Here is a 14,520-nt window from a genome sequence, read left to right on the forward strand (position 1 = left end):
TTGTGGAACAGAGAGGATAGGAAGGGAGAGAAAATTTGCAACTCAAAATCTTATGGAAGTGATGTTGAAAACTAAAAATAAAGAAATTAACTTAAAAATAAAAAGAAAATTTAAAAAGTAGAGACCTTTTTCCCAAGCTGATATTGATGCACTAATGATTATGCTTTTGATAGCCACTTAGCTTCAAATTCATTGAATTCTCTAAATATCTCATTCTCCTCACCTCTCTGTTTTGTCTACAAGGATAGCCTTTAACAACTACTTTGCTGAAATATAAATGTATTATGTCTACAGAATTCTCTTGATCTACAAGTATAATAATCTTCCCCCCCCCAAAAAAAAGAAAGAATGAAATAGAGCAAATCTGTCATGAATAAATGAAACTATGCTGAAAATTATGATCATTATTTCTCTTTCTACACATTCACAAATGATTTTTATTAATAATGTTATAGAATGTTTTTATCATTCAAATTCAAGTTTACTGGCCAATGTTCTAAAGTCTCTACCTCTCATGGGTAGGTCAAGCTAATATAATAAAAATGCTACCTAAGTTAATTTATTTATTCAATGTTATGCCAATCTAACAAGCAAATGTTTACTTCACAAAGTTATAAAATTTATCATAAAATTCAGTTAGAGGAACAAATGATTACAAATCTCAAGGAAAATAATGAAAAAGTAGGAAAAGGGGGGGGGAGAATATAAAATTGTACCACAAAGCAGTTATTACCAAAAATCTTTCCATGATTGTTAAAAAATAGAGAAGTCAATAAGAGCAACAGATTAGAATCACAATAAGAAAGCAATTGAACAGAGTAGCTTTCTGTTTAGTAAACCAAAAAACCTTAACATTTGACAAAAACTTCTGTGAACTCTGGAATGCTTCCTGGCAGAAATTTCATATAGAACCACAGCTCAAACTTTCCCACAATAATTTCCAAATTGTTACAGTATTTGGACATAAAGTGTGAAGTAATAAATGAATTAGAGGGAGAGGGAAAATTATCTTGCAGAATCTTAGATATAGGAAGACTCCATGACCAAATAAGGGATAATGATGATCACAGAATATAAAAATGAGCAGTTTTGATAATGAAAAATTTAAAAATATTTTACACAAACAGTATTAATATAGCTAACATCAGAAATAGATAATTGGGGAAAATTTTCTTAAAGCAAATTTCTCTGATAGAGTATATAGATATATATACATATATATATATATACAAATATATATAAAGAACAAATTCCAATTTAATAAAATAAGAACCATTCCCCAGTTGATTATTGTTCAAAGGTTACAAAGAGGTCATTTTTAAAGGATAAATCCAATTTATTAATAGTCATATAAAAAAGTGTCAAATGAAAATAGGAGAAATTCAGATTAAAAGAACTCTGAAGTTCAATCAGATTGGCAAATTTGATTATAAAGAAAATATGAAGGTCTGAGGGAAAATGGGCAAACCTAATGCACTGTTATTGATTTGAATTGGCATGGCTATTCTGGAAAGAAATTTGGAGCTTTGCCCTATAATTTACTAAATTATGTATACTCAGGGACCCCGTGATATTCCTAGGAGGCCCATGCCTTAAAGGATTAAAAAAAATAGAACTATTTTCCTTATGTACAAAAATAATTAGGGAAGCCCTTTTTGTGGTGGCAAAGAACAGTAAACTAAGAGAATATGCATTGATTAGGAAGTAGACAAACCAAATATTATCTATGAAGGCAACGTAATAGTATTATACTATAAGAAATTACTACAGACAGTTCTCTTTGATTTAAGTAAATTTATATTATGTAAATTGACTCAGCCATTGGCAAGGCACAGAGGCCATAGCATTTGTCTAACCTTTCCCCCAGAGATCCTCCTCCAGACACTGAAACCTCTCCAGGTGCTGGGAGTGGTACAAGTCACTGAAGATATTCAGGCTGCAGTGGACAGGACTAGGAAGGGGACATGAGATGACACATGAGGGGAGGGAGAGATCTGCTGAATGATATACTTACATTAAGGGAGAACTTTCTGGTATAAAGGTATGGCTTCAGAGCAAGTAGGCAAAATTTGCATACAGCAAGTTCTTGCTTAAGATATATGACCCATTCAACAGATGTCCCATTTCCCTGCTTCAGTCACCCCCTCCCATCTAGAGTGGCTCCAGTGCTTGGGGCCCATGAGTAGCTTAGGTACCTGGAAGGGAGGGCCCCTGTATCTGAGCAGTACCTGAACTGCTGACTTTTTCCTTATTCTGCCTGCCAGGAGGTCTGATTTGCAAAGTGTAAATTTAGATAAAGTGAGAACTGTCTGTAAATTGATACAATTTGAAATGAGCAAAACCAAGAAAGTAAGTTATGCAACAACATTACAAAGACAAATGACTTCAAAAATCCACTCTTAATGACAATGCAATGATAACAATAACTATCTTTTGGTAGCACTTTGAAGATTATAATGCATTGTACATGATCAATTAATAGCAATCATTCCATCTTACTGTTCCCTTGTCATTCTCATCGAAAAAGGTAAAAAAAAAATATGGAATATAAGATTTGAATAGGTCTATGCTCCCAATCTCTTATTAGATTAAATCTATATAACTTTTTGCATAGACACACATTGATATTCCTTAATGCTAGAAGATGGTGAAGGCATTGATAGAAGTCAGTACTCAATTCCAATTTCCACTTTCTATGTCTTCTTCCAGTAAAGGTTTAGACTCTTTTAATCAGTCCAATTATACTAAAATATGTATCTCTGGTGGTGGGGAAAAAGCAAGTTTCTATTACTATACTAATACTTTGTTCAATCAATTAATGAGCAAGCAATTGTTAAGCACTTACTATCTATCTGGCTTTGTTCTTTGCACTGGGAATGGGGAAAAAAGTGAAAGAGGAACCTGTCATTGAGTGTACAACCTACCTTGAAGAGACTGAATTCACATATGTAAATGCATATGAAATAAATGAAAGAACTTTTGACAGCAAGATGGGAGACACTATTTCATTTTCTTGGAGTATCAGGAAAACTTTTAGGTAGAAGGTGTCATTTGAGCTGAATTTTTTTTGTTGTTGTTGTTAGCAGGCATTATAAACAATTTATCTGTTTATAAAAAACCATCTATGTGGTTGCCACAGCAGCTGCCTGGGTCCTCTGGACAGATACTCGAGTGTGAGTCTTCACAAGATGGTCGGTGAATTCCTGATAAGGAGACTTAGTGAACACAGTCTCCTTCCACAGGTCTGGGGTTAGATAGCTGTATGTTTTGGAGATGGCATCAAAGGTAGCTTTAGCGAAATTGCCCAGAGTGGCAGTACAGCCTCTCGCAAAAGTGTAGCAGTCATCAATTCCAGCCATCATCAGCAGCTTCTTAGGCACAAGAGCTGAGACAATGCCAGTACCTTTAGGGGCGGGGATCAGGCGCACCAGAACTGACCCACATAGCCCAGTGACCTTGCAGGGTACTGTGTGAGGCTTGCCAATCTTGTTCCCCCAGTAGCCACGACTCACAGGAACGATGGACAGCTTGGCCAGAATGATAGCACCTCGAATAGCTGTGGCCACTTCCTTGGAGCACTTGACACCCAGACCAACATGGCCATTGTAGTCACCAATGGTCACAAAAGCCTTGAACCTGGTACGTTGTTCAGCTCTAGTTTCTTTCTGAACAGGCATGATCTTCAGAACCTCATCTTTCAATGAAGATCCCAGGAAGAAATCTATGATTTCAGACTCCTTGATAGGAAGGGAGAAAAGATAGATCTCTTCCAAAGACTTGATCTTCGTGTCCTTGACTAGCCGGCCCAGCTTAGTAACAGGAACCCACTCCTTGTCTTCCGCCTTTCCTCCTTGGGCCCCGCGGCCACGGCCCCGGCCTCGACCATGGCCCCGGCCTCGACCTCGGCCCCCACTGCCAAAGCCACCGCGGAAGCCGCCCCGGCCTCCGATGCCGAGGCCCCCGGGGCCTCCCGCACCTCCTGCAGCACCGGTGTCGTCCGCCATTTGGTGTTCACTAGAAGTAGAAGTTGAGCTGAAATTTCAAGATTACAGGGTTAGGGAGTGATATGTGAGAATGGAACAGATGTAAGATTTCATGTATGGAAATAGCTTTAAAAAAAGGAATAGAAATGGTAGATAGAGTGCTTGCAGAGAGATGATAAATAAATTCATATGAGTACATAAGTTCAGTGAGACAAGGAATATAGGGACAGAAGATACTAAATCCTAGAACATAGAGATTTGGGGTAAAATCCCATTTAGGGTCCCTGATGGGAATGCTGATCCAGCAAAAGAGTGATCAGATGAAGAGGAAAATAATTAGAGTAGTGTCATTAAAACGCAGTGAGGAGAGGGAATCTCAGGGGACATGGTTGTCAGAATTGTGGCAGAGAAGTCAAGAAGGATATGACTGAGAAAAGACCATCAGATTGGAAAATCAAAAGATTAGGTGTAAACTGGTAATCATTTCATTTGAGTGATGAGTTTTTGAGCCATCTTAAAAAGTGTTAAGAAATTGTTGAGAAGTGAAAGTAAATATGAACATGGAATGTAGCCAGGGTATGCCAGTAACCTTGGACAAATGTCACTTTTGGTATTTCCCTTTTTCCTCAGGGAAAATAAATGGTCATCTATTGTTCTCTTTATCAAATCATATGTTAGATTATTATTACAAGCATGGGATGATGATGATGATGATGACGATGATGACGATGATGTTGAAGATGATGAGACTGGCTAGCAGTATATGTTTGTATGACTTCATGTTTACAAATGATGTATTGCTTGCTTTCTCAAGGGATGGAAAGAGGTAGGAAGGAGGGAAAGGATTTAGAACTTTAAATTTTTTTAAATGAAAGTTAAATTTTATTTTACATGTGAATGGAAAATATTCAATTAAATAAATAAAAATTTATTTTACAGAAAAGAAATAGCTATTACTTGTGTAATACTTTAAGATTTACAATGAGATTTAAAGTAAGTGATTTAAGGCATTTTTAAAAAATGAGGAAACTTAGACTGAAAATTGTTATGTGAATCCCAGTATCACAGTTGTATGAACCAGAGCCATACAACTAGTAAGTGACCAAGGAACTATTTAAAAATCATATCTTCTTGATTCCAAGTCCAGTAACTTTCTGCTATACTGTGACTGCCTTATTATGTTTATTTTTTTAACAATAAAAGTGTCAGCTCTTGCTAGACCCAGGATGACTGGAGCATGTTTTGTTACTCTCCCATTGACAAAGACAAAGTCACATCTCTGGATTATATAGTTTGTACTCCAAAAAAAAATATGATTGAACCATTTATTTCACTGACTTTTCTCTAAAACCTTGGGGAAGTTGCTTAAAACCCTGGTTTGTCTCAAATCTAAGGTGTCTCCATTTATTCAGGATTAAATAGGTATTCAGTAAAACAATGTATATGAGGCATAGAATATCTATTTATAGAAGAATAGGACAAAGAAGAAGGAGGAGGAGGAGGAAGAAAGGAAAGTAGGAAGGAAGGAAGGCAAAAAACCTGTAACGTTATATTCACTTACTTCAAATATCAGAATATGTAATATTTTGGGCCTGCAGAATAGACATTTTATATTTCACCTCACTCTTTACTTTTCAAACAATTTGCTCGATATCTTCTGAGAGGTCAGATCGGGGATTACCCTCATTCTCCTGTCTTTTATTAACTTCTTCAAGATTTATTTGCTTTAGTGTATATAGAGAGGGAATCTCCCATATCAAGTGAGGACCCAAAATCTGCAGAACTCTCGAAGCCACAAGCTTCTGAGGCTAAATACATCTATATTAGGATTGTTGTTCAATCACATATTTTCAGGAAACCACACAAAATTGATGAGGCAACTAGGGCTCTGTGATTTTATCTCAGACTTGTCCAGTTAGGTCACATGCTTTAGTTTCCATTTGCTCACAGTTGTCATGAAAGAATTATACAGAGTCCAAATAAGAGAGGCAAAATTACTACTTCTCCTTTTTAACTTAAGGAGGAAGCTTCCCCCCTGGTACTGTAATGGAAGAGAAGGAAAGATGAAAAACCACCCAGAGGTTATTTCTTCATCACAACTGCCAACCCATTCATTGTTAAGCCATATGTATCTCTGGAAATTTCCAGAGAAATTCAGCACACTTTCCATAGGATAGGTCCTAAAGCTTACTCCCATATATATTCCATGGAGTGCTACCCCTCTCATAAGTACATGTAAATCAATGATTTTCAGAATCTGAAAAAAATATGCTAAATCTCTGACCCACCCTGCCTTAATATTTCTGCAAAATGTTAGGTATAACTAATTTATCTTAATGACTACCTGACTAATTTTGACAGAAGACTTGTCTACTATTATTTCTTTGTTAGGAACATAGTCTGAAGCATCAAAAATTGACTGCATGCTGATGCTTCTTCCTATTATTCAGAAATTAATTAATTATTTATAGGTAACATATAGTGTCAGTGAGTGTTAACAAAAAAATGGAATTTGACTAAATGGTAAAATGACAGCACAATATATACTGACTTTTACCCCCAAACAACATTCTCTCAAAATATTTTTTTGCCAATAAATAGAATAAGGATTGACTTTTACTGTTGGAGAAGTGAGTCATGAAGCTGAGGGAAGGAAATTGATGGGGGATTAAAAGGTTGAAGTTATAAAGTCAAGGAGATCCCAATTTAGCTTTGCTTCTACCTAAGCCTGAAGAGTTACAAGCAGGAAAAGCCACATAGCATGCTGCTCATGTGGAAAGAAATGTGATGCTACATATGTGTGTAAATAATTTTACTTCAGTTTTTTTACAAAGACTTCAGGGAGAAACTTTGGAGACATACATGAAGACATACCTTAACTTCCAAAAAAAAAATAGGCAAGAGACTTTTTAAAGATATACTGGATCTTTTGGTGCCATGGGTCATTTATGGTAGCTGGCCTTATCATATACAGTGCTTTGAACATCTTAATGCACTGCATAAATGAGAGCTTCTATCATCCTCATTATCACCACCAAAACTACCATCATCATACTTTCATCTCTAGGAATAATAATTGTAAAGACTACTGAGATGGCATAGCACTTCCCCTGAGTGAAATCTTTCTCTTTCTCCTGGCTTAAGATGATCTTATCTCCTTCCCAGCTGAAGAGCTCATTTGTACTTCTTTATTATTTAGTATATTCTAATTTTCAGAAGTCCTATTTCTATTTGCTATTTTTACTTGGATAAGCAGTTTTCCTCACAATTTGCTTTTCACGATTGTCTTTTCTATAACTAGAATTGATGGAAAAGCTGCCCTCAGTATCAGGTAAGGATTACTATTACTCTTAGGAGTGTTCAGGAAAGCAGGCTTTGTTTTGTTTTGTTTTGTTTTGTTTGTTTGTTTTATGAACTCCCAAACATTATACACCTAGACTAGAGATACTTAAGGTAGTCAGATCAATAAAATTCTAACTAATAATCTTGCTTCAGAGACTGACTGTGTGAGGCTGGGCAAGTCACTTAACCCATTTTGCTTCAGTTTCCTCATCTGTAAAATAAGCTAAAGAAGGAAATTGCAAAGTACTCCACTATCTTTGTCAAGAAAACCCCATGTGGAGTCACACAGAGCTGGATATGACTGAAAGAAATTATTTCAGATAGAATAAACAAATAGATGGGGAAAGTTTTGTAGGAAATATGTACCTTGTCCAGATCTTTGTAGGTTCCTGCCTTTGTAGGTTCCCCTTCACTATTATTATGAATATCATCAAAAACATCAAATGTGACAATCAATACATGGTTCTTTACAAAATAGGCTAAAGAAACTTTTTTCTGGTCTCTAAAAATATATAATTTGAGAAAAATAATGTTAAAACAAATAGATTCATAATACATAAAAACACATCCGCCCATATAAGTATACTCAGAAATAGATAACAAACAATTCAATTAACAAACACAGTGAGCACAGCTAGTACCCAGAAACTTCAGAAGTCATTGCAAACACACCTGTAGTTAAATCACCATAGAGAACACTTGACAATAAGCCATTTCTAGTATTGTGTCATAATCTTTCAGTATCTGCTCAAAAAGAGCTCACAGTCTAATGGAGGAAGACAGCATGCAAATAAGATATACAGGATAAATTAGAGATAATCTCAGAAAGAAATCATTGAGATTACAATTTGGAAAAGGCTTCTTGCAGAAAGTGACACTTTTGCTGAGAGATGAAGAAAATTAGGGAACTAGAGATGAGAGGGGAAAGAGTTTCAGGCATAAGGGAGAGCCTGAGAGAATGCACAGTGTCTGAAGACTAGAGGCGGAGTGACTTGTTTGAGGGACATCAAAGAGGTCAGTGTCATGAGATCACAGAGTGTGTGTAGGGGAATAATTAATCAATCAGTAAACATTTCTTAAGCACTTAATATGTGCCAGGCATTGTGCTAAGCACTAGGGATGCAAATATAAATAAAAATAAAGACTTCACCTGCCCTCAAGGAGCTTATACTCTAATGGGGGAAGACAGAAAAGGAGATTAAAAAGAAGGGGGGAAAGAAAAAGGAACCCCATGCAGGGGCATGATAGAGGGTTCCAGAAGTCCAAAAGCAGTGTACCTTGTGGAAAATAAGGAGAAAAAGCATAGGGAGCCCCCACTTTAAATAGAGGCCCTGGAGGCTATGACCCTCCCTTCCAGGCATAGGGTTCAGTAAAAGGGGCAGAGGTTACTGATGAATTAAGAATATCATGAACAATCAATCTTGCAGCATAATGGGACTACCCAATGATGAGTTTTCTGAGGAAGGAAAACATAATGAAGAGCTCCTAGAGAGTAAGGTGTAAAGAGATTGGAAAACTAGGAAGCAGTCAGGTTTTAAAGGGCATTAGAAGAGAAAAAGATGATTTTATGACTGCAAAGGAAGTGTGCTAAAATTATACAATGCCCTATAGAGCATTAAGTACAGGAAAGAAAAATTTCCAAAAGCAAAAAAGTCACTTGTGAGACACCAGGTATGGCAGAAGGCACAATGCAAGCATAATCTTCAACAGAGATGTTAGGGCTTTAAGATGTTGGAAATAAAGACATTAATTTTATTTCACATCATAAGTTTATTTGTTCCGTTAAGTCCTTACTCATTAATCAATTTATATGTAACTCACTGAAACATTCACTTTCTACAGTCTTTCTGAAGAGTCCAATTCTATACCTAGAGGTTATAATTTCAATGATAATAATAAATCTAGTTACATAAAAAAGACATGAAATTCTACTTTACTCTTCAGAGCTGTAGTTTTTAGTGCCCAGTCAGGAACTTAATAATCTAGCCAAATAGAATCATGGGGGCAGAAGTGGTCTGTAAATAGTGGGCAGAAAGGAAGGAAAAGGACCAGTTTTAAACTAAGAAAGAGTAACCATTTTGTGTCTATTCTTTGTTCTATGGTTCTGATACTTTTAACAACAATAACAAGCCTTTTGGGATGCTTGCTTTTTAAAAGTAGAAGAAAGTTAAAAAAAATCTACAAATTTGTGTTAACTCCTTAAAGTTTATGAAATTGCTTTCTTCATAGTAATTTTGAGATAGGCAATACAAGCATTATTACTCCCAAAGAAGCAGCTGAAGTTCAGAGAAGTTAAATGAATTTTCTACACAGCTAGCCAGTCAAGAAGTAGGGACCTGGAGACAGACTCATAGATTTTAAGATCAAAGATCTCCACATACAGATTTGGATTGGAATTAGTGGAACTAAGTTAGAACTGTAGCTCTCCCAATTAATACCTTAATGACCTTGGGCAAGTCACTTAAAAACTTTGGATTTTAGTTTCCTCACTAATAAAATCAGGGGTTTGACCTTGGTAATCTTCCAGCTCTAAGTCCATAATTCTTAGAGAATATTCATATTATCTTATAGTGTACATATTTGAAAAACAACACTTTGGAACAAAGAAAAGCATTAGTAAAGTGACTCAGAAAAATGGGTTTCCTCTTTGCTGAACTCTGCTGATCTCCTAACACCATCCCTTCAGTCTCTTGCTTGCTCTCTAATAAATATGAATGGGGATCCGTTTTTTAGTGAGCAAAGATGAAAAATAGAGTGCAGTTTTATACATGGCACTGGAACCCATGATTTGCACTGAAAAGCTGTCAAGGACAAACAGAAAATGCTGGACCCTCTCTCCTGAGGTGCTATATTCATTTCAGCTGCATAAGAAGTAGTGCCACACTACTAACAATCAATAGATTATAGGTGCTGAACAAATGTTCATTGAGAAAAGGTAAAGTCTAGCTGCATCAATTGTGGGTAGGTTCCATTAAGTTTCCTAAATTATCATCTATAACTCTGACATCATAATTTATGGCAAAATATGGAAGAAGGATGTACTCTTCCAATATTGCTATTTTCTTATATGGGAATACATGATTATAAATAATCATGAATCTTCTCCACAAAAAATAAAAAAAAAATACAAAAGGAAAATATTTGTAAGCATAATGGATAATTAACACTCATCAACTTACATGTAAACAAATAACATATATGGCAGCCTTGCTTAAGGATTTATTAGTTTATCACATATTATACTGTTATATATTATAATAATATATTTATTAATACTAATGAAAAGTGCCTGAAATATGTTTTAGCTATATACTACAAGCTGCTTTGGGTAAAGTCACCCAACAACAGAGTAAAGAATATTAAATGGCTGTATAAAACATATATGAAGGCAATTCTACCCAGTGTCTTAACTACCGTGTTTCCCCGATAATAAGACCTATCCCGAAAATAAGCCCTCCCCTTACTGTGTAAGATTCCTCTAAAATAAGCCCTCCCCCGAAAATAAGCCCTATTGAGATTGCTACTGTAGTGAAGGTGATCCCCTGCGCTACATGCTACATTACGGTACCCTCTGTATGCACCGTCCCCCGCCGCCCCCCGAAACGCAGGCCACGCTCCGAGCTGCATCCAATCAGAGCTGCAGCAGTGAGCGCGTCATCCTGTTCTTCCCCAGTGATTTGCTTATTGAATAAAGGTACATTTTTTTGTTCACATTTACCTGTTTATTAAAATTGCTGTCAATGTTCATTGAAATAAGCCCTCCCCTGAAAATAAGCCCTCTGGTGTTTTTCTGTCCAAAAAATATAATAAGACAGTGTCTTATTATTGGGGAAACACGGTAGGACAGGACAGTTAGAACTCTCAATAAGTTTCCATAAATTAGAGGGTAGTGACAGCATTTCTATTCCTAATGCAGACTAGAACAATTGAGATAATAAAAATTATTCGTTAAAATAGGAAGTTGCATTGAATAAGCTTCTTTCACTTCAGTAATACAATAGGTGAAATGTTCCTCTGGCCATCTCATGGTGACCATTAGAGTAATGACTTTTCAGGGACCCAAAGTCTCCATATTCACTGTTTATTAATTGGTCCGCCATGAAAAATTATATCTGTAGTTCTATTTTCACCTATGAAATCTGCCTTTTTAAATGATTTGTATATGGCCAGACAAAAGTAATTGGCCAATTTTCACATGGGTAGTTCTATCTGAAAAATGTTCATGTGAATGACCCTTCAAATAATTTTAAGACTCAGGTAGGGCCATTAGCTATGGTTCAAGCCCAAATGCTAATGAGTTCTGCTGCATTACTTTAATCTTCTTATGCAAAGTAAATTCCTCAAAGGTTAAACATTTCACAAAGACTTTTTTAATGGGGTTGTTGCTTTGTACATTTTTTTATGAGAAAAAAAATTGATATTTGTATTGCTAATAGAACTATACATGTTATTGGTTCTGAATAGTCCTAAATGTTTTCATGGCACTTTCAAAGGTCCTTTGAGAATTTGAAAATGGGCATATGAATAGGTTTCTTTATGTTATTCTATATGTTATTATTATTACTAATAATATCAATATGATAAATAAAATTTTTCTATAATATAATAATAGCAATAATATATGCAGTATCAACTTGAAAAGAGAATAATCTAAGGGGATTTAAAATGAGTGACTGATATTTTTTGTGATTGTGTATAGTAGTAAAAGAACTCAATAGTTTATTAGGTTTGAGAAATCTAGTTCTGTGGATCTCAGTTTCCTTTTCTGCAAAATTTAGTCTTGAATTCTAGGAGCATTATTAGCCCTATAACTCAATGGTGCAATGGGTCATTAAACATAGCATCAGGATCACCTCTCTGTTATTCTGAAGAATAATGGCATCATCATTCTTTATCATTCAAAGGCAGTTAATTTAGCTTTCCACAAGATATTAACTTTCTTTGTTTCCCTAGTGCTTAGCACAGTTCCTGGCACATAGCAAGTGCTTGTGGAAAGAGTGAATAAATGTTTTTCTTCAAGAGCCTTCCAATATCATGAAGAAGAAACTTCAATAATATCAGCAAGAGTTTTATCATTTGGTTGAAATAAGGGACAATATCCTTATAACAGAAACATAAGTAAGACTTGGTATTCATGTTAGAATCAGAAGGGACTTTTGATTTAAATGAGTGCAATGTTCTCATTTTACAATTAAAGAAACTTACCTGTTTCATCCAAAAAGAAATTGCTTACCTTAGTTTGCATCAACATTTAATGGCAGAACTTAAAGTAGAACCAATGCTTCCTGACTCCGGATCATTACCATATGAAGAATATGGTTTGTGACCCTTAGTTTTTCTTCAGTTCATGTATATCATGCTATGTTTTCCTGAAAGCATCCTACTCATCGTTTTTTATAGCACAGTAGCATTCCACCACAATTAGATGCCACAACTTGTTCAACTATTCCCCAAATAATGGGCATCACCTCAATTTCTAATTCTTTGCAACCACAAAATGAGTTACCATCAATATGTTTTGTACAAATAGATACTTTTCATGTTTTCTTTATTCTCTTTGGGGCTACAAACCTAGTAGTGGTTAGGCATAGTTCCAAATTGCTCTCCAGAATGGTTGGATCAGTTCACAACACAATCAAGAGTGCATTAGTGACCCTATTTTGCCATATTTCCTCCAACAACTGTCATTTTCTAGGAATCATGCTGTCACCTGAATTTTATAGGTGACATTTTCTACCACAGTAGCACATATCTTTTTCAGATCTTCATTTCCCTGTTTTTGCCTCTCATGTGATGTTTCTTTTCAGAAAGTCATTGAACAGAGTTATTTCCTTTGTTAAATCATCCAATGAATCACTAACAGTTTTGACATGGCAAATGGCACATGGAAAAGCTGTGACATTTAAAAAAGTTTCAAGACACATAATTCAGGGTAATTAATTTAATTAATAATATTAGCATATATATTAATGAAAGAATGACCATTTGGTCATCTCTTTCTTAGACCAAATACAATCATTGTGTCAGACTCACAGCTCATGTAACCATTGGAAGAGTGGTGTTCCCTGAAGGTTGACAATCAACTCTGATTGGTTAACAGTTGATGAGAGAATGAATATTACAGGTGATTGAACTTATTCAAATGAACTTTGATTATGTCATTTACTTCTAAATTACCCCCCCACACACACACATCTTGGACAATCTATTTAAACAATAATTTGTTCCCACCCAAACTTTGGTGTCAGGAGAGAGGAGAAAATTAACTCAACCTTTAGAAAATGAAGTTTTAAAATAAGGATAAAAGAAAAACGGGGAAATCTGAATCTCCCCAAATCATTGTTATTAATAATAATTTCTCTTAAAGTCCATCATATGTGTGCTGACTTGAATGAACTTTATATCTGGAGGGAGACTTGTTTCTGTAAATCAGTTCATACACTAAAATATTATTTAAGCAATTCAAAAGATTTTGTAAGGAGAAAATGGTAAATCAAATGGGATAGTGCATTCTTTATATTTTAAGGATTTGGTCCATTGTGTATTTTTTTTTTTCGCAAAAGCTTGCTTGATTCTTACAGAAGTCCTGTTTGAAGAAGTTCTCCTTGTGTGTATAGATGACTGTCATAACAATTTATATAAGTGGGAGAGTAGGCACTTAAATTCATAGTTAGCAATATTTCCTCTGTCATTTTTTGGAGGGGCAGTTGGGGTTAAGTGACTTGCCCAAGGTCACACAGCTACTGTTAAGTGTCTGATGCTGGATTTGAACTCAGGTCCTCCTGACTCCAGGGCTGGTGCTCTATTCACTGTGCCACCTAGCCACCCCTGTCATATTTTTTTTTAGTATTAATAAAATTCCAGGATATTTTTTTCATGCTCTTAGTATCTTCCTTTCCTTCATATTCACTGTATGTTGGTGCAACAATGCCCTCCTGAGTGTATAACCCCTAGCACTCATGTCTTAAATATATAGATGCTAAATTGTCTATCACTCATTTATTTGAAAGTATTAAAATCTGTATTTCTCACTGGTCAACTATTATAGTGGAAGAATTTCTACCATGGACAGCATTTTTACATATTATATCCCTAGGCAGCAATTTATGATACAGGAAGTAAATGAAAACAAACTATTTATTGAATTAATAAAGAGTATATTAAAAGAGTAATTAAATTAATAAAAAATTCATTT

General features: G+C 35.4%; 1 long non-coding RNA gene and 1 pseudogene across 1 annotated transcript in view; one reads left to right on the forward strand and one right to left on the reverse strand.

Moving 5' to 3' along the window:
• The window catches only part of LOC138145471 (uncharacterized), a 312,019-nt gene that overhangs the window by 250,040 nt on the left and 47,459 nt on the right, over positions 1–14,520 (forward strand). The window lies entirely within an intron of this gene.
• Positions 3,094–4,025, reverse strand: LOC138145470 (small ribosomal subunit protein uS5 pseudogene; annotated as a pseudogene).

This window comes from Petaurus breviceps, unplaced genomic scaffold, assembly GCF_028583685.1.
Source record: "Petaurus breviceps papuanus isolate PSGF00001 unplaced genomic scaffold, PetGlider_PUasm1.0 90740, whole genome shotgun sequence".
NCBI lineage: Eukaryota > Metazoa > Chordata > Mammalia > Diprotodontia > Petauridae > Petaurus > Petaurus breviceps.